This window comes from Danio rerio, chromosome 8 (genome assembly GCF_052040795.2).
Source record: "Danio rerio strain M-AB ecotype USA chromosome 8, GRCz13ab, whole genome shotgun sequence".
Classification (NCBI taxonomy): Eukaryota; Metazoa; Chordata; class Actinopteri; order Cypriniformes; family Danionidae; genus Danio; species Danio rerio.
Genome location: NC_141028.1, coordinates 17,362,085 through 17,383,712, shown reverse-complemented (window position 1 = coordinate 17,383,712; position 21,628 = coordinate 17,362,085). Strand labels below are relative to the sequence as shown.

Genomic DNA, 21,628 nt, shown 5'->3' with positions numbered 1-21,628 from the left:
GTGTTTCTCTGTCGCTAAAGTAGGCGTGTATAGCATTTTCACTTTACTTGCTGTTCCTTTGCGTTTTGTGTTTTTTCCTCTGACCGTTATTTTTAGAGGAAGGTCATATGTTTCCCCTGTAAATGCTATTAACCTCCTGCACACCGCAGCTCTCCGTGGCACACAAACCAATCAATGGGCGAGATCTTGCTCTAGGTAAATTGTTTTTTATGGCTGTGATATATTGATGCATGGACATTGATTCGGTCCGGCCCTCAACCTGAAAAACGTTGAACAATACTTCAGAGAGGGAAGGAGAAGAAGAGACAAGGACAAATCACACACTGATCTTTCGTTTACAAGGCCAATAAGGCCTCTCTGTGCTTTTCTGTTGATGAGAAATGAACTCAAAGCAATGTGCCTTTAGTTTTTAAACTTTCTTTTAAAGCGATAGTTCGGCCAAAAGGAAATTTATTTAGCACTTATGTTGTTCCACAACTTTTATTTTTAGTGGAGTGAAAGTGGATTTAATCCTAAAAATAGCAAAAAAAAAAAGAAAAGAAAAAAGCATCATAAAAGTTTAACTCCCACACTATTCTGTAGGTCTTTAATGCAATGTTTGTGTAAGGAACATATAAAAGATTTCTTGGCAGGTCTTGGCAAGTTATGATTTGGACCAGTATGATTCAAATCGGCTGATGATTCCCTGATGAATCTAATCCATTTCTGCTATGTTTGTCTTTTTCCATTTTTGTGAGCTGTACAGAAGTTTGAAGCATTTATCCCAATTGTAACTAAACAGATCATTTGCAAATGCAATTTGTAAACGGTAACGTTTACATTGGCAAATAGTGTAAGGGTCTGACAAGGGTATATTTATCCAATTCAAGCTGATCACCTTATAGATTTGGTCTAATTTAGATCGATTAACCTAATAAATCCTTATTTTCAGTCAATGGTTCATCGTTTACCCGAAGTTGCTTAGAGTTAGTATACTGGCCAGTTACATCTGCTCATGGACACAACCTCGCCAGTTTAAGTCAGTGATTGTCAGAATCAACAGGTCTCTAATGCTGTGCCTATGCTCCATCTATTGAGCCTGAATGTATGAGCAATCCTGGTCATAAGCTGCAGAAACATTAGCCTAAACAATCTAGTTACAACGATGTCAGGATAGTTAAACGAGAACTTTAGATTTATTTGTCAGGCAAAGATTTTCCATTCCAATTCACATAATCAAACAAAATAAGCCAATTCAGAAAATTACAACATCGATTACCCAAAGAGACATTTAAGAGTTAGAGATTAATATCGTGTAGAAGTATGTTGCAGCAAATAAGCCTGGCTACAGGATCCCACAGACACTTTTGCACCTTACCCTTAAACACTCAAATCACAACAAACCATCATAAATTCAAGACAATAAATGCTTCACAAAGACCCTTGTCTGGTCATGAGTTGATGTGAAGACCATTTTCCCTGGAGTGGAGCATCTGGCAAAGATCTTATCAAAGCAGAAACCTGAAATTAAGACCACTTTACCAATCACACATTTAAAATTACACCAAACATGATTATAGATCCACAAGATACACCATATTAAAAACTTGGACATTCTGTGTGGAATGTGAGTGAGCTGCTCTTCTAAGGTAAAGTTGAGGGCAGAAAATGCATGATCGAGACAGATAAACAACTGGTTTCCTAGCTGATCTTCTTCTCAGATTAGAAAGTTTATTATTTTAGTGCCTGTCAATTCTCATGGTCTCTCCTCGTGGAATTCCATAACAGTTCTTACGTTCTGATATTATGGAGTGACTTAGCCATCCTTACAATAGCATGTTGATTTGAGATAAGTTATTTTTTTCTTCTGTTTACCTGAATCGGATCCCCTTTTTTATTTTAATTACTAGTTGAATGGATTATATTATTGTTTTTACTGTTTGAAACCTGAAATCATTAGTCTGCATTGGTTTTATTAGATCAGGTTTTTAAATGTATATTATTTGTTTTAATTTGAGCAGTCTGGAGCAAAAAAGCCTTTTCTACAAACATACCCAAATGTTTTTGACTGCTCGCACCACTCCCTCGCTTATTGTCAGGTGACTCACTCTCTGCGCAGCCTTCAACTGCAGCTTGTGCTTTATTGAACAGAGTCACGTCACTTCATATATGGCGACTGTTTTTCGCCTGAACTAAATTTATTTTTGATGTCTTGGTCACACTATTTGGAGGGTTGGAACAAACGGGTTCGGCCAGCGGGCCACCAATTGAACAGCCCTTCTTTTTGGCATAAAATAAATATCTAGAATTTTTCATACAATGCATTTTTGGCTATTCCCCCCCAAAATAGCATCGCAATATATAGCGATTTGATGCATAGCTTCATCTTTAAACACACGAATGTAGCTAGAGGAAGTGTTATTAGGGGTCTTATTTGATATTTTGCTCATAAGTAATATCCTCAGTTCTTAATGCCAGTGTTTCAGATGGCCTGTTGCACTGTAACTCTGCCTGAACCTCTCATGTTTCAGTAGACCACTGACAGCGTTTGATTGATCTGTGTGGACCAGAACTGTGTCAGATCAGGCCCTATTAAAATAAAAAGCTCTGCACAGAAAAAACGGGTTAACTGGCTGAGAGAGTCAGACGTCTGATTTATTTTCCTCTCCTCCGCGTGTCAAGCAGAAGGCTCACTAAATGACTTCGATTAACGCAGAATGCTCCCGCAATTAAAAAATCCAAAGCTATCATGAATTTTTCATACTGGGAATGTTTAAGCTAATTATGGCTCAAAATGGAGCTCTTCGCCGAGGCGCGGCGGAGTCGTCTGACATTGACGGCCAATGTCACTGTCACAGAGCTGCTCTTAGCAACACTTCTAATCATCAGAGCTGTTTAGTATTCATGTCATTGTTTCTTCCTTTTCTCTCGGCCTTTCTTTCTCTTATGCCGGTCAGACGGTCTCCTCTAAAAGTGTTAAATTGTCTTCTTCATATGATGACATCAGTAGTCATATCACGGTATGAAAGCTAGATGAGATGTTCTTTGTAGAATAGCATTTGGTTAAACTCTATATAGAGAAAGCATCTGTAGCACTTTAACAAATCCGCAAATAAACTCATCATAACTAACAACAACCAGGCAGTTTATTGCTAATGTGGACAAACTCAATCATTCATTCATTCATTTTCCTTCGGCTTAGTCCCTTATTTATCAGAGAGGTGGCCACATTGAAATGAACCGTCCACTATTCCAGAAAATGCTTTACACAGCGGATGCCCTTCCAGCTGCAATGCTGTACATGGAAACACCGATACACACATTCACACACACACACACACACACACTACAGCCAATTTATTTGATCCATTTCACCTATGGCCCATTTTTTTTTTGGACTGTGGGGGAAACCGGAGCACCCAAAGGAAACCCATGCGAACACAAGGAGAGCATGCAAACTTAACACAGAAATTGTAACTGGCCCAGTTGGGACTCGAACCAGTGACCTTCTTGCTATGAGGCGACAGTGCTAACCACTGAGCCACCCTGCTGCTCCACAAACCCAATCTTTGGGTTTAATAAAACAGTTGAGTTTGTTCATATTTTAGAAGTTCTTTAATAAATAGGACTTTTGATTAATCATTCACTGAACGGATATTGGGGTGGCGCGTTTGCATGTTCTCCTCGTGTTGACGTGGGTTTCCGCCGTGTGCTCCGGTTTCCCCCACAGTCCAAAGACATACGCTATAGGTGAATTGGGTAGGCTAAATTGTCCGTATGTGTGTGAATGAGAGTGCAAGGATGTTTCCCAGTGATGGGTTGCAGCTGGAAGGACATCTGCTGCATAAAACATGGGCTGGATAAGTTGGCGGTTAATGGCGCTGTGGTGACCCTTGATTAATAAAGGGACTAAGCCGAAAAGAAAACTAATGAAAGAATGAATGAACGAATGGATATTGCCCAAGTAATGGAAATTTAGGGTTTTTCTTTTTTTTTTTTTTTTACATATTCTAAAGGCTGATTTATATTTCTGTGTGCACGCGTATGCAACGGTGCAGCCTATGCGTGGATCCATAGCCATGCTATGGCTGTCAGCGACACTGACGCACACCTCTCAGAAATGTAACTACAAGTCGCAAGGATGCGACTTGCGGAGTATTATTGCAGAGTAACAGAAACAGCACGCAGAAGTATAAACCATTGCATGCGCTGTGGGTCAACAGTGATCGCTTGATGCAGTAGTATAAACCAGGCATTGAAGGTGCATTACAGTAGGAGATCTTGCTAACATTAGCCTGATAGCACTGAAGGCTTACAGCCCACCCTGTAAATCACCATCCAAAGCCATGCCTCCTGAATGCACATTAGACAACATGCTTACAATACATCACGTAACATTCACCAAAGAGAAAACTTTATAGTGCAGTTAGCAGTTACTATACCAAAATAAAAAAGTCCTGTACTGTTGGTTGTTGGGCACGACATTGACATAATCCTTTCTGCACAAACAAGGTGAGCATAGGTATTTCATTAGTATGTTTGGAACGAACATTTTGATTGGACAAACATTTCTTGGTTCTACACCTTCCACCAAATATTCATTCGTTTTCTTTTTGGCTTAGTCCCTTTATAATTAGGGGTCGCCACAGTGGAAACACCTATACACTCTCACATTTACACACATACACTACGGACAATTTAGCTTAGTGGAAAACCATTTAGATGAAACGGGCCATAAAAGCATTGCATGCAGCTTAGCTTGCATCTGCACCGAGTCTGCATCCAGACCCCTCTCGTCTATAGCGGATATGGTCCTGCTGTATATCCAATTCAGTTAAAGTTTACCTGCAAAACACTTTTTCACAATAATTGTTGTTCCAAGGCATTTTTTTTTTCAAAAAGTGGACATTATTACATTTAAAAACAAAAGCAGAAAAAAAATCATCCTATTTGGCCAACTAAAATTGGAGTACCTCTCATGTCTGTCACATCATGCAACTGCCATCATCTTGCATCTCAATTATCAACTTCAGTAAATTAATGCAATATTGTCAGCTGTCCTTGTTGGAACTTAGCCTTGTTGCAAAGACTTCTGAAAACACCCAATGCTTTTGTCTAAAGAGTGATCTATTGCTTGACGAAATCATTAAGAGTGTAATTTATTAGTCAACACACTTTAGTCAACATTATACGGAGATTGTAGATCACTCACAATTCTGGCAGACAGCTTCTTTGTGCCAAGGCTAAGAAACAGAACCAAAGGCAATTTGTACAATAGTTTATTGGCTTTGAGGAATCGATGCCAATGAAATATTCATAGACTCGGATTTTGCCAAAATGATGAGTGACAGCTTGCTTCGTGCAGATGAAGGATTGTGGCAGAGTAAACAAAAGCAAATTCGCTAAATGAAATGTTCAGATTGTTGTTTCCGTAACAGCTCTCAGCATTTGGCCTGTGGTCCATAACATGGGATATTCCAATTTCTTTTGTTATTTATTTATTATTGTTCAAAGATTAGTTGACATTCTTTGGGAGTTGCTTTAGCTCCGTTTTCTAATATGAACATAGCCTTTAATAAGAAATGCATACAATCTCCGCTGTTTAGACTGAACAGCAAGTTCTTTGCATTGTTTGGCCTTTTAAGTGTCCTCACATTACAAACAAAATCTATTTTAGTGGCCGTATAATAGTAAAAACCTTTATAAGAAGTGGGCAGCAGTTGTTTAGCATGCCGTTGTATTTAAATGGTAATCACGTATAATTTAAAAAGCCATTGCGAATGTAGCAGAGCAAGCAGATCTGAGGGAAACGACTTGAGTTTGTCTCAGCCCATCTTCACTTTTTAACTGCACTACAAAGTTTTGTACTGAGATGACATCTTCCCCCGTTACTTTGAATAATTAATCAGACATGATGAATTATTCCGTACTCAATGCCACAATCACTGGTACACACATGTGCATGCACTTCTCTTGTGTGTGTGTGTGTGTGGGTGTGTTGAGTATTAAAATTTCAGAGCCCTGTTGATTAGTATTCTCAAGGTTCACCTGTGTTTCTCTGAAGGTTCAAGTGGACAAAAGCCTAAAAAAGTGTCAAGACTCAATATGAGGAAGTGAACTTTCATTTCCAGAGATCGGCGGTGCTCTGTGAGGACTGAAGGTGTTTTTTTTTTTTTTTTTTTTTTTGTAGCTGAAAAGAAAAGTACAAAAGCTTCATATTGGGCCCAAGAACGCTCATTTGCCAGAGCTCTGGCTTGCTTTGAAACCATGAGATGAAGTTGTCTTGCTGTGCAAGAACTGAGTATGAATGGCAAGAAACCAAACTAACATTGAGTTATTTCAAATCTGTAGATCCTTCCTCGTCCTTCTGTAAGCCTTTTTTTTTTTTGCCATTTCCCCCCTGACAGAATGGTTACCAAGACTGAGCTGGGTGCTTAAAAAGTCTCCAGGTTGGATTTTGCCATCAGGGTTGTTGGACATGAATTCTAGCTCTTTGGATGTCACCCCTGTGGAGGGATTAAAGGCAGCTGGGAGTTACGCTTACTAAAGTCGCTGCTTAATAACTGTGGTCTGAGGGTTTTGTTTTGAATCACTTGAGACTCTTTGAGTGGTGGGCCGTGTATGTGTTTTAGTGTGTGCGCTACAAGAGCGGGGTGAGAGAGGTGTTGATAGCCTGGCAGGCAGGAAGGGATCTGGCCGTAGCCACAAAGGCGTCAGTAAAGGGGACTAGAGCCGACAGAAGTGGCCTTGATTGGCCTCCCAGAGAAACAGAGAGAGTCTAATGTGGAAAGAGGAAACAACTCGAGCTGTGAGCTTGAAAAGCCGCTGTCATGTTTTTGTACGTCTGCAGTCAGCACGCCTCAACAAAGACACTCACTTGCATTCAAAAACAACTGGATGGAGTGCAAGAAAATGGAACACATTCCTGTTTCTTTTAAAGCACACTATTAACAGCATCCTGAAAATATGTTGCACAATGATGTATAACTGCAAGATATGATGCAATAGCATGGGATTTTCCCAGCAAATATTGAGATGATTATTTGGAATTAATCAACATAGCATGTCATTTTTTATTACTTTAAAAATATGGAATATTTTTGGTGCATGTAGCACCAACTATTAGTTACTAGCTAATAGGTAGCTAATATTTACTAGTTAGTTAGTTAAAGTTATTAGTAACTAATTAAGTTATGGTAACTAATAAACTTAACTTTTCTCAATTTGATTATAATACCTTTTGTAAAGCTGCTTTGACACAATAATTATTGGAAAAAAGCACTGTGCAAATAAACTTGAATTTAATTGTATAGCGTAGCGGTCAGTGCATTGGAATACAGTCAACACAGATTCATTGTGAAAACCTACCCTGGCATACATTTCTGGAGAGTGCAAATTATGAAGCCAGAGCTACGTATGGCTACATTTCGTCTTTAAAATGAACACTACATGATGGTATGATGCCACTGACAGCTTCTGTCTCTTTTCATGCTACTGTCTGACCGCTTAACACCATGTGGACGGCCTTTCTGCTGTTACCAGTTTGCCCAGTAGCTCGCCATGTATTTCGGTGGACTTGAGATGCAGAGAGGAGTTGACTGGAATGACGGGGTTCAAGTCCGGAGAAGAACAGTTCCAGAAAACATGTAAAACAAGAACAAAAGGCAAAAAAATAAAATAAGTAAATAATAGGGTGAGAATATGGTAAGATTTGAAAATGTGGTCAAAATTTTTACTTTTCTTTTTCTGGATTGCTTTTGAAAACAATATCAGTTTGGTTTACGGAAGGGGGTGATTAGGTCAATCTGTGCTTTTGAAAACACTAGTGGTTGGGTTTATGGAAGGGGGTGGATGGGGGGCATCACATGGTCGGCCGATCAATCAGTCAGTTAGTCACAGTTGACAGTGGCCTCTAGTAGATTTACACAAGAACAGCAAGCGAGAATGGCAGTTTGAGATCTGAAAAAGTGTAAACAGTGGCCTCTGATGAATTCACGAAAACAAAAACTGCAAAAAAACTTACCTCCTGGGACGTATTTTGTGATCTCCAGAAATGTACTGTATATGGGGTACGTATCAATAATGAGCCTGGGTTGAAAATAGTGCTGCATCTAAAACAACACCGCACCATGAATCTTTTTTAATCCCATCAACTTCTCTTTTTAATTGTACTTTCTGTTAATGTCTACTGTCTTAATATCTAATACCAAAAATATATATAAAAAAAGCAATTTTATTTATCTTACGTTATGTATTTATTTTAAATCTATATGTTGCTGATGCATTGATATGTTGCTTTTTAAACCATTTAAAATATTATAATTTGAAATAAATCAAACTAAATTACATTATACTCTAATGCAGGGGTGGCCAACCCTGTTCCTGGAGAGCCACCTTCCTGCAGATTTCAGTTGCTACCCTTATCAAACACACCTGAACAAATGAATTAGGACCTGAACGCCACGTGATAACTATAGGCAGGTGTGTTTGATACGGGTTGCAACTGAAATCTGCAGGAAGGTGGCTCTCCAGGAACAGGGTTGGCCACCCCTGCTCTAATGTATGCTATGATAGTTCTTTGAATGTTGCTATATGGCTTTAATGTTAAATAGCATTATTTATGCAGGCCTGTTTACATACCTTATAAAATTAATAAGCATAATAATAGTGTTATAAAATTATATTAAAAATTATATAATAAATAATAAAATACAATTAGAATTATATCTTATAATACTGTAGGTCATTAAACTTATTGACTACATTTCAAAGGTCAGGTCAAATCGGGTCAAACAGTTTGAACTTATTTGTGTTGCATGCATGTATTTTATTTTATTAATTTTTTTTTTCATATACAATATAGGCCTAAATCTATTATTTGGTAAGTTAGCAATAAAATTCCTCCTCATAGATTGTGTCTAAGACTGACAAATCAGATTCCCCCACTAATAACCAATAGTTATCAAAGAAAACCATCTGAACAAATCAGCTCTCAATACCTCACCAGCATACACACTTGTTGTTAAAAGGATAGTGAACACAAAAATGAAAATTTGCTGTTAATTTACTTTTTTTTTTTTTTTTTTACAAAAATGATGATTCTTGATGATTTATAAAAATTGAGTCCATAACTACTGGCACTAAAAGGAAACATACAGGCATAACAAAATAATTCCCCTTGGCCTTTGATGAAACATTGAGGTCTTAAAAAATGTAACGATCAAAAAAAAAAAAAAAAAGCAGGATGTTCTTAGTCATTAGTCCTAAGGCATTTTAAACGATCTTTAATAGTCCATCAGCAACAGAGTTTCGTTCCATACAGCCAGTTTGCTATAGCACTTAAAAAGCTAAACATTCAGGAGAACACATCATATCATCTGAATATGGAGACACAAACATGGAAATACGAAACACTTACTGCTGTAACTGCCTTTATGAATCACCAAGGGACCAGTCCAGCTGGAAAAAAGTAAAACCATCACAGAAGTTCTAATGGTTTCTGCTGCAAATCCCATTAAAACAATGCAAACCATCAATTGTTATCCATTAAAACTGGTACATTTAATGGTTTCTGGTGTGTTTTGGGACATATTCTATTACTATTTAGTGGCTTTAGCATGCCACCAATAGAAAGCGAGAAATTACCAGCAAAAACCTACAGGGACCATTACAGTTTCCATTAAAACCAATACATTTCCCATTATAACACCATTACAAAGTCTGTAAGGGTTTCTATTTTTTTTTTCAGCACAACACACTTTCAACTAAAAATCTTTTATGTTTTACTAAAAGAAAAATCACCTATATCTTAGGTCTAGGTGTAATTAACATTTTTGGTTAACTATCTAAGATTTGCTCAAATATAGATGGAACCTGGAAACAAATGAGACATAAATTATTGGTTTTCATTCTGAAATGTTTGGAAAATGGCTGAATAGGCTCATTCTGAAAATGTATCCCTATATACATTTCTGGCGATTGTGAATTATGTAGCCAGAAGTAGGTATGGCTGCATTTCGTCTTTAAAATGAGCGCTACTAGGTGGTATGATGCTGTTCTTTTATGAGCTTACCAGCTGACCGCTTACCTCCATATGGACGGCTTTCTGGCTGTTATCAGTTTGTCTAGTTATAGAGGAGAGGAAATGACCATGATGATGGACGGAGTTTGAGTCCAGTAAACAACGGCTCCAGAAAGCGGGTAAGACAAAAACAGAAGGCCAAAAAATAAAAATAAAATAACAAGTAAATAACAGAGTAAGAATGTAGTAAAATGTAAAAAATCAGGGGGCTTTTATTTTTCTGGATTGCCTTTTAAATTTGTGGGTTGGCTTTACGAAAGTGGGTGGGCGGGTTAATATGTGCTTTTTAAAATACTATTGGTTGGGTTTAGCAAAGACTGCAACGTCATATTTACATTAAAAGCTTCTATTGAGAAATTAAAATTAAGCTTTGAACGTTTGTAGTCATATTTAACTATGTCATCACCCTAAATACAATCTTTTTTGGTAATACAGCCTATAGTTCAGTCTATATGTCCGCGCCTCACTTTCATAAGCAGGGGTGAAGGCTTTTTCATGGCCATGAATAGGCTGTTTTGAAAGACGAATCTTAAATAAAGTAATGTTTTTGCAGCAGAAAGTTATGTTTTTGTTAGCAGGCAAAGAAGATGCTAGGCAAAAGAGGCAAGCACATTTAAAGTCAAAATAAAAAATGACAAACTTAGTAGTTAGAACTAGTGTTAAAAATGTTGTTTCGCAATCGCAAGTGACAATCATTTGTATCAGATTAAACTAATCTATCCCCACCCTTTTGGTTCCATACTTTTTTGATAGGGACAGTATAGTTCATAGTATAGTAATGGCCCATTTCTACTGAGTAATACGATATGGTTTGGTACACTTTTATGGCCGTTTCCACAGTCAAAAGGTACCAAAAAGTGAACTGTACCATACCATTTTTTGGGTACCCTTTCCAAAGCATACCTAGCAAAACAAAAGGCAGAGTTAGACACGCTGCTGTACACAAGCCAGGAGAATAAAATCACAGGAAGCACCATTTTTAAGTACACAGCCAAGACATTACACTGTAATACTATATACATATAATAACAAGTCATGGTCTACCTAAGCTCAAACAAACATTGTTGTCATCTCGATGAACAACCACAAAGTCAAGAAGAACCTGTTGTTGTTTTACGAGGCTGTCTAAAAGCACGAGTGGTTGCTTTCTCCAGAAAGCTTGCGTGCCCATCTATTTTTTAAATAACGAATTTCTGGAGCTGATAATAATACCGTGCTCGGGATGATTGAGGTGCTTCTGACATACAGTCCTTTCAGAAACAGACAAAAAACAAAAAAAAAACAAAGGAGCTAATGATTCTTTCAGCAACCTAAAACATGAACAAACTGTCATGTTTGACTATTATCATCACCTTTTGAACTATTATGAACTCGGAATGACAGAATTACTTTCTAACAAGAGGTTACATATGCTGGTGAAGATTAAAGATACAGATGAGAGGTTTGCACTGACTGTAGGCTACATGTTGCATGTTGTTTTTGAAGCCAAATAAGGACTACATGTATGCTGTGTGTATTTTTTATTTTTATTTTTATTGTAATTTGGTAACAAATCAGAGACTGTAAGGTGTATGTGTTCATATATGTTGCATTTATTTATTTATTTTATATAATTGCAGACAATTTAGCATCATTGATCTGCAGTTATAATCAAATTATATTCATAGATAGGTTAGTAATGAACATTCATACACAAGTATTTATGTGTATAAAGCCTCTGTTTTGTGGGAAGTGCTTCTCATATGACATGTGAATGAATTGTACAGCTTTACTTTGACATTTCTTCAAGCGAAAATGACATAGACTGAAACGTTCTGTCATACACCAAGGCCAGAATCGGTACCCTTTTATGCCAGGGGTGTCTAAACTTGGTCCTGGAGGGCCGGTGTCTTGCAAATTTAAGCTCCAACTTGCTTCAACACACCTGCAAGGATATTTCTAGACAGCCTAGTAAGAGCTTGATCAGCTAGCCCAGGTGTGTCTGATTGGGGTTGGAACTAAACTTGGCAGGACACCGACCCTCCAGGACCGAATCTGGACATCCCTGCTTTTGGCAGTGGAAATGCAAGCCTGATAAATGTGACCCATGCCATACCACTCAATAGAAGCAGGCCATATTAGCTCACTATTTTGGTAACAGAAAAAACTGCATACAGTACCATACTGTACTGTACCAAAACATGCAGTTCAGTGCAAATGAGTTAAAAATTATAATAGCAGCCATCCAGCTAATCTGCCAAATCATATCAAAAGGCCACACATGTAAATAAGCAGATAGAACTTGGGAGTTGTGTTAGGGAGATGAATTAAAGAAAGGCAGCCCATAGGAAAATGGCTGCTAGAAAGAAACAAAGATATTGAAGCAGTGTGACCGAAGCGATATACCGTGTCCTGCGGGGGGGCCGAATGAAAACACAAGCTGTCACCTCCTGTTTTGTCACACCACAACACACACCTGCTTCCCCTCCCACAGCACAGGACAAAGTAATGTCCCGTGTTGAGAGCTGTCATTGAGGGCTACGTGCTCCTGTTATTGGGCCACGTGAAGCGCTCTGACGGCTGCATGTTCTAGGGGTTTCTGTGGTGCTGACATGCGGGGCTCGAGCCTTCAGTGCCGGTTTGGTCTCTGCTCAGTGGACATCAGTGAGTGCAGGGTGAGCAGGATGACAGTAAGAGCATTTTCTCAGTAGAGCACGTTTGACAGTGTTTGGCTCATTTGGTTTTCATTTATTTGGGCTTCTTGTGTTTTTGTAAGGTTTTTTTTTTAACAGACCACTGTGGGGTTTTTTTTAGCAGACCAGTTGGTGTTAAAACAATTATGGGTGACCTAATTATTGATGACTTAATCATTTTTTGTAAACTTTAAGTAGGCTAAAATTAGAATGCAGAAACCCTTGTTATTAGTGCAGTACAGTATTGTTCTTGTTATTAGTACAGTACGCCATTAGGAGAACAGCATGCACTAACTGAGTGGGTTTGACAAACCACCTGTAGATTACACTCTCTTTTCCTCTCCATATGCACCAGACACTTTCTTATAAACACTTCATGTTTTTGGGAAAACACTGTGCATTTTTGAGTATGCTTTGTGTAGAGAAGTGGGTTTGACTACCCCCCTGCAGAGCATACTCTCCTCTCCATATGTACCATACAATTTCATATAAACACCCCATGTTTCTAAAAATATAATGCAATTCTTATACCAAGCTCAGACTGCACAATTTTAAAGTAGCCATGTCACAGATCTTTCCTCACTTCATGACTTTCTGGGTAGCATTCTGTCTGTGCTGTTTACACTGAAGGATGGATCGGCGACTGGGGTTTCTGGGAATAACTTTAAGAATCACAGACAACATAAAAACAACACAATCACATGTATTATATATTTTGTTATTAACTACATAATGAGAAAGCAGCCTTTAGTGAAGTAGAAATGTGGTTTATTTATAAAATAATTTCGAGAGGAGCATGTGCTTATGATTGAACACAGTTGGTCCAGCATTAGCTAATACACGATCCACCAATCAGTCAATCCTTAACTCACCATAAATATCGAGAATTTCTTACCTCAGTATCTTTGTTTTGAATAATCCACCCCTACTCCTCCTTCCTTTCTAGACAGAGCGGCATGGCGGCACAGTGGTTAGAAATGTTGCCTCCCAGCAAGAACATCACTAGTTCAAGTCCTTACCAGGCCAGCCGACGTTTCTGTGCGGAGTTTACATGTTCTCCTCATGCTCGCGCGGGTGTTCCATTGGTTTCCTTCCACTGTCTCAGGAAATGCGATACAGGTGAATTGAGCAAACCGATCTGGCACCATAGACATGCTTTAGTTAGCAGTATATTTACATAGTAATCTATAATTTGCCATTTATAAACAGGCAAGGCAAGTTTATTTATATAGCACATTTCACACACAGTGGCAATTTAAAGTGTTTTACATAAATAGGAATAAAAGAGACAAGTATAAATAATATAAAAACAAATAATATAAAAACAGATGAAAACAGCATAAAGACATTCATTTTTCAAACACCAGTGTATCATAATTTCTCATTTTACTCTGGCTGCTTGTCAGGCCCGGATAAATGACCTAAAGTAGGCATACATGCAAATGTGAAAGTCTCGTCAGTTTGTTTTGTCCTCTACTTCCGTTTTCCACCGGGCTTTTACACTCATGTAATTTACATAAAAACAAGAAAACAGTGGTGTCTAAGACTAACAGTATGCCCATTTCTATATACTGATCTTTTGATTATTTTACTATGCCTTGGTATACCCATGTTTTAATTATAGGGCATCTTTAACATATATAAGTGATTTATTCACCCAATAGATTCACAGCAACTTTCTTTTTTTATTCCTTACTTAAAAGAATAAAAGGTTGAATATATTAGTGATAAACTTCCAATAAAAAGCATCTAATCGTAGCAATATGGAAATGTTTGAACAAATTATGCAGAGAGATGAGGTTATTTACATCACAGCATTATAATCTGACAATATACTTTTAATGAACTCCCTGTTTAGCATGACACATTCAAATTATATTAGTTAGAGAGGCGAGTTCTATATATATATATATATATGAAAATCAATTACTAGCCTTAAACTTCTGAAAAAAAAAAAAAGGTACAACGGTGCCTTTAGAACCAACTATGGCATTCACATTTCTAGTCACATTGCAAGTGTATGCTGTTTTGTGTTTTGGTGCAAAAACCAAAGGTATTTGAACAATAGTTTCCATTTTTGCTTCCTTCCCGTGAATTGATGGCTAGCTGCAGTGGTAAACAGCTGCCGGTGGCACTTGCATAGATGACGCAAATGTACCACACTTCAGTTATACAATATTTTGTGTGTGTGTGTGTGTGTGTGTGAAAAAAAGACCTGCAGGGAGAGGGTTGAGTTCAGACATGGCAATCAAACCAAAGTGTAAAAACAGCTTAGAAGTGCCAGAGTTTGATGTTCTTGTAAACAAATACAATAACAATATAAAAGGTGACACTGTAAAAATGGTCTTAAGGATGTATAGTTGAAGTAAAAAATAATGAGCCCCCTGTATATTTTATTCCCCAATTTATATTAAACGAAAAGAAGATTTTCCTAAATGCATTTTAAAACAATAGTTTTAATAGACTGTTATGTTCGGATCTACGGTTATCGGTACTTGGATGCAGTGAAACATGGTTGGACGGTTCAGTGTTGGACCCAGAAATTGAAATTGCAAATTATAGTCTGATAAGAAGAGAACGAAATCGTAAAGGTGGTGGCGTATGTGTTTATATACAGTAAGAGCTGATTTGTCTTTTAATGTCAGAAATTATATGAATAGTGCATCCATTAAAGCTGTGTGGGTGGACATTTTATTTGCGAAGAGTAAACCAATTGGAAACTTGTATCGGCCACCAGTTCAAAGTATTTAAAAATTGTTAGTAGTAGTTTTAAAGGATTTTGTGAAACCGCCTTGGAACTAAAATTATAATAAATGGATATTTAAACACTGATATGTCAAATAAGGACTCTTTGTTATGTAAGGCTTTTAAACATTTTTTCGATTTTTTTGGATTGAAGCAAATTTTTGAGGTACCAACTAAAATTACTCACCAATCGCAGTTTATTATTGATTTGATTCTGACATCTGATTCAGCTAGGATAAGTTGTAGTGGTGTAATTGAGTGTAGTAGTATATTTTTTATTTTTTAGTATATTTTAGTCATTTTTTAGTATATTTATATAGAAAAGTGCAATGTTTATGGGACATAATACTGTTTTAGTGTGGCCAGTGAAGAATTACAGTCCTAATTTATTTTGTGCTATATTAGATAAAATTGATTGGTCTGGGGTATATGAGGATCTAAGAATGTGGATGCAGTTTGGGATTGTTTTAAGGATCTGTTCAGTAAGGCTTTGAATAAAATAGCGCCATATAAAAAATAAGATTTAAACAAAGATCAGACCCCTGGATTACAGATGATAAATTACAACTGTTACAGATAAGAGATGATTGTTTTGCAAAGTTTAGAAAGGATAGTAAGTGTAGTGGTTATGAATTTTATAAAATAAAGAGAAACGAGGTTAGGAACAAAATAAGAGAGGCAAAAAGGGTTTATTTTAAGTATAAGATAAATGAAAATAAATTTGAAACATAAAACTTTGGGGTGTATTGAGGAATCTAGATTATTTAAATGCTAAAAGTACAAAATCATCTAAAATTAACTTAAAGGTGAAAGAAAAGTTTAAATTTAATCCGAAGGATATTTAATCAGTATTTTATATTGTTTGCAAAAAAAAATTATGTGGTCAGCTTCCAAAGTTACCAGCTATTTATAACAACAATAAAGTGATTAAATAACTACAGTTGAAGTCAGAATTATATACCCCATACCCCCTACCCCCCTAAATTATTAGCCCTCTGTTTAATGTTTTTCCAAATTTCTGTTTAACGAAGAGATGATTGTCAACACATTTCTAAACATAATAGTTTTAATATCTCATTGCTAATAACTGATTTATTTTATCTTCACTATGATGACAGTAAAGAATATTTAACTAGTTATTTTTCAAGACACTTCTTTACAGCTTAAAGTGACATGGTTTGTTCTGTAGACTATCGTAAAAAAAAATAGCTTAAAGGGGCTAATAATTTTGTCCCTAAAATGGTTTTTAAAAAAATAAAAACTGCTTTTATTTTAGCCAGAATAAAACAAATAAGACTTTCTTCAGAAGAAAACATACTATAGGAAATACTTTTAAAAAATCCTTGCTCTGTTAAACATTATTTGGGAAATATTTAAAAGAAAAAATTAACATGAAGGCTAATAACTTTGAATGTAACTGTATGCTTGTGGTTGCAATAAATTGTATTGATATCTTCACTGTGAAGTCCGCCATGCTTGATTTTATGCTGGATTGTTGTGGTAAACTGAAAGTGAATTGCTAGGAATTGAGAGCGGATTAAAACCCCACAAAACCTTCAATTACTCCTACAGCCGGCCTGTTGTGAAACACTGTTCAGGGATAACTAACATATCTGCATATTTAAATATGTGTGTGTCTGATTTCCACAGAACAGACAGCAATTACTTACATCCACATAGCTTTGTTTTTCAGGACACAAGATCTGTTTGTGCAGCTAGCTAGACACTATCAAACCTGATCATAGAGAAGCACACTATATAAATCTTTTTTCTGTGTCAGTCCTCTCTCACTGTACATTTAGATAAACAAGGTCAAAAAGATGTCACTGGAGTAGTATATATTAGTGTACTAATTGTGATGATAAAATGTACAGTATGTTTAAGATATTAATTTGCACTCATTAGTTTTCTTTCCGGCTCAGTCCCTTTATTAATCTAGGGTCACCACAGTGGAATGATCCTCCATTTTATCCAGCATTTGTTTTACACAGCGGATGCCCTTCTAACTGCAACCTAACATTGAGAAACACCCAATAGCTTACCCAATTCACCTATAGCGCATATTTTTGGAAACTGGAGCACCCGGAGGACACCCACATGAACACAGGGAGAACATGCAAACTCCACAGCAGAGGCTCAAACCAGCGACCTTCTTCCTGTGAGGCGATCATGCTACCCACTGCGCTACACAACCCCCTAATATGCACTTTCTAGGAATAAATAAGGTACAAACAAATCATTTTTCACTGTACCGGTGATAGCTTTTGAAACATTTTCTCCCTAAGATTATCAAACCTTTTATTTTTGACACAACATGAGTTTCTAAAACAATGTGAAGGTTAAACAGTTAAGGAAAATTTGCCTAAGATTATTTAATTGATGAATGACCCACTAAGATGTGTTTTTAGATGTTATACGCTTTACTTTTAAAGAATTTCACTCAATGTTGGTGTATGCATGAATAACAATGAATTAATGAGCGATTAAGCCACACAAATGTAACGTTTATGGCCTGTTTCAACTGAGTGGTACAGTACAGTTCGGTACGCTTTTATGGCGTTTCCACTGCCAAAAGGTACCTAAAAGCAAACCGTACCGTACCACTTTTTGGGTACCCTTTTGGAAGGGTACCTAGCACAGCAAAAGGGTACCAAAAGGTGGCTCTAGATGTGCAGCTAAATGCTATTGATCTGTCTCTAGCTTGTAAACAAGAAGGAGAATGAAAACAAAGGAAACCCCATTTTTGAATACACAGTCGAGACATTACACTGTAATAATATATACATATAATAACGAGCCATGGTCGACCTGAGCTTAAACGAACCTTGTTGCCGTCTTGATGAACATCCACAAAGCCAAGAAGAAGAGCAGAATCTACCCTGTCCACCATACTAGTAGCTTTCTCGCTTGCCGCGTGTCTATAATTAAAAATAACAAACTTCTTGAGCGGATGATAATACCGTGCGGATGAATATTGATGTGCTTCTGTCATCTGATCCTTTCAGAAACTAACAAACGCAAAAGTGAAGTCATGTATCTAAAGAGTTATTGTCATGTATCTAAAACTAGCACAGTAGTCTGTCCTGGGTAAAGGTCATAGATCATTGTTTAGTTCTACAGCTTGATACTAGAAATCTTCGACCAGAAGGAAGGAGCTGAAACTTTGAATGTAGGGGATGAGCAGTGTCACTTAAAATTGAATTAGTAATTCTCTTTAGCTGCCTGGTGTCCACAGCCTCCAGACTGGCTAGTGACATCGCAGTCAGCTTACTAAAAAACAGTCAGTTTACTATTTAAAGTCAGCTTACTATTTAAAAATTATTTTCAACTGGCCAAAGTGGCTTGTGGATGTGGTTGTCTAACCCACCACAGCTGAAATCTACCCGCATTTGGCAGGTTAATGTCAAGCCCTGATTGTAGGTTTCTTGGATATTTACATGTTAGTACCTTACCTACTTAGTGTATGGTAATGGTATTTACATGGGACATGTTCTGATGCTTAGTGTACTTTTTTTACTTGTTACTTTTTGTTATTGTCATACCAGAACTATTCATTTCAAACGATACACTTTGTCTCCTGTGCAGAAGATATCTGTGCTGCGTGTGGCAGTCAGAGGACTTTTTGTCTGCCGATTGGTGAAAAGCTGTTGAGCAGAGCAGTCATGGATCAGAGCAGGTCAGAATGATGTGTCCCAGCGGATGACTGGCGTAAGACAAGGAGTCAGGGGGCTCTGGGGCTGCTTTTCTCTCTTGATCTCTCCCCTCCTTCACTGTCGCTGTCCCTCTCTCTCTCGACTGACAGTAAAGGTCAGGGCCTGCTCATCCTAGCTGTCTCGCTCCCCCTCTCCTTCTTCCTGACAGCTCTTCCTGTGGGATCCCGTTCAGGCTCATTTCACTGACACACAAGGCTAATAATTAATATTTCATTAGTACTTTGCGCCGGTTGGTAGCGTGGCTCATGCTCTTAGACTCAGAACTCCCTCTGCTGTTTTGCAGAACAGAGTATGGCCAGCGTTGAGCACTTAGCAACTAGTCGCCAAACATTTTTTTAGTTGTTCAGTCTGAGGCTAAGATAATTAAAAACTTTACAGTGACTTTAAGCATGTACTGTAATCCAGTAACTGTCCCTCCCTTCTGCGAAATACCTGCTCCGTCCCTGTTTACCTCTGAGATTTGGTCTCCTTGGAACTCATGGGCAAACCCAGAGAGAGCAAAGGCACTATGGATTAGATGAGACGGCAAGCAACAGAGCTGTAAGTAGAGCGTGTCTGCTCTGCTGCTGATTATATTAAACACCAAGACATTGGGGGTTTTAATAATACATTATCCTATCTGATGCTCTCGCCATGTAGCCAGAAGCATGGAGATTCTCTATGGACCGTGATCCCATGATACTATCAAAAGGTGGAGGGGCGCTCACAAAGCTCATATAGCACTATTTATTGAGAAGAAGACCCTTTCCATTATGGTGAAGGACCTCAATTAAGTTTCCCAAGCAAGATCAGACTCAAAGGCCTTGTAATCTTTCAACGTACTGTATGTTTATTTCCTTGTGTTAACCTTCAAAACATTCTACATGGATGTTTTTACACTTGGTTTGTTGTTTCAGAATCTGGTGTGTTTTCTTCATAGATTTGCTTCAATTCAATTCAACTTTAGGCAAGGCAAGGCAAGGCAAGGCAAGGCAAGTTTATTTATATAGCACATTTCATACACAGTGGCAATTCAAAGTGCTTTACATAAACAAGAATAAAAGAAACAAGTAAAATAAAAATAAAAACAAATAATAAAAATGCATAAAAACAAAACAAAACATAAAAACAGGTAAATATACTTTATTTACTTTATTCTATACTTTAGTTGTATAGCACTTTTCACAATAATTATCGTTTCAAATAAGTGAAGTTTCACAAACTAATTTTGAGAGGAGCACATGATATGATTGACTGCAGCTGGTCACCCATCTATAATCATTAGTTAGCCAATCAGATTAATCCAAACTCACTATAAGTAGCCTAGCTAAAACTCCTCCCTTACCTTCATTTTCCGAAGAACCCCCCGATCCACCTCTCTCCTCCTTTCCTCCTTTACCATGGGGAGCTCTCGAGAACCACCTGATCTCGTACTCCTCTTGCATGCTCTATTGACCAGGCGGGAGCCCTGGGCTCAACTATCTCTGAGCTCAGGGTTCTCTCCAGGGAGAGCATGCCAAACCTGCTAACATTTGTCAAACAAGATCTAAGTGTGAACTCTTGAAACAAACATATAAGGGGGTTCGGTTGAATCACACTAGAGTTCAATTTCCCTCTTGGTGTGGTTCGTTTGGGCTTGTGTGAATGTAGCAATCACACTCAAGTGTGCACCAAAACCGGACCAAAAAAAGCGTATCGAGACCTCATTGTATGCTTTCAAATGAACACTGGATCGGTTAGTATGTGGTGAGAACATGATACATACTAAAACAGACCCAACCGCAAAAAGTACTGCGCCTTTTTAAGCTAATGTGGTTGCCATAGTCCGATGCACTGTCCCATCTTATGGGGTTTGGAGTAGGGCTGCACGATTCTGGCTAAAATGTGAATCACAATTTTTATTGCTTAAAATCAAGATCACAATTTTCTTACGATTCTATAGATGTAAAATAAAGGTTAATATTAGAAGGCTATTATTATTGTTATTTCTCAAACATATGGTAAAACAATAATAATAAAAATAAAAACAGGTCTATGAGTAGGTCTACAGTTGGTTAAAATGCAAAGTTTTGTATAGTCATTATGGTGGACTTGAACAGACTTTCAGTATGTCCTGTTTGTTAATTCACAGTAAAATGATGACATCAGAATATAACTACTCATAAAGTTGATTTACTATGTTTTTTTTCTTCACTCTCCTATTGGTGAAGTTTTTTTCCATCTCCGCTGTCGCCACTGGCTTGCATGGTTCAGGATCTGAAAAGCTACTCATCGATACATTTGCTCTTCAGTGTTTACACTCTCAGTAATGATTTCAAACCACACTGAACTGAGCTAAACTGAACTGAACTTAAACACTAAAAACTGAACTACCCTGATCCAGTTACTATGACCATTTATGTGAAGCTGCTTTGACACAATCTACATTGTAAAAGCGCTATACAGATAAAGCTAAATTG

The 21,628-nt window shown here is 37.5% G+C and overlaps 1 protein-coding gene and 1 long non-coding RNA gene across 21 annotated transcripts in view; both read left to right on the top strand.

The window, feature by feature from the left end:
• The window catches only part of agbl4 (AGBL carboxypeptidase 4), a 680,504-nt gene that overhangs the window by 505,035 nt on the left and 153,841 nt on the right, over positions 1–21,628 (top strand).
• Positions 12,570–20,218, top strand: LOC141375594 (uncharacterized). The gene is made up of 3 exons (XR_015497736.1): positions 12,570–12,729; positions 13,679–13,851; positions 19,063–20,218. It is a non-coding gene; the product is annotated as an uncharacterized LOC141375594 (long non-coding RNA).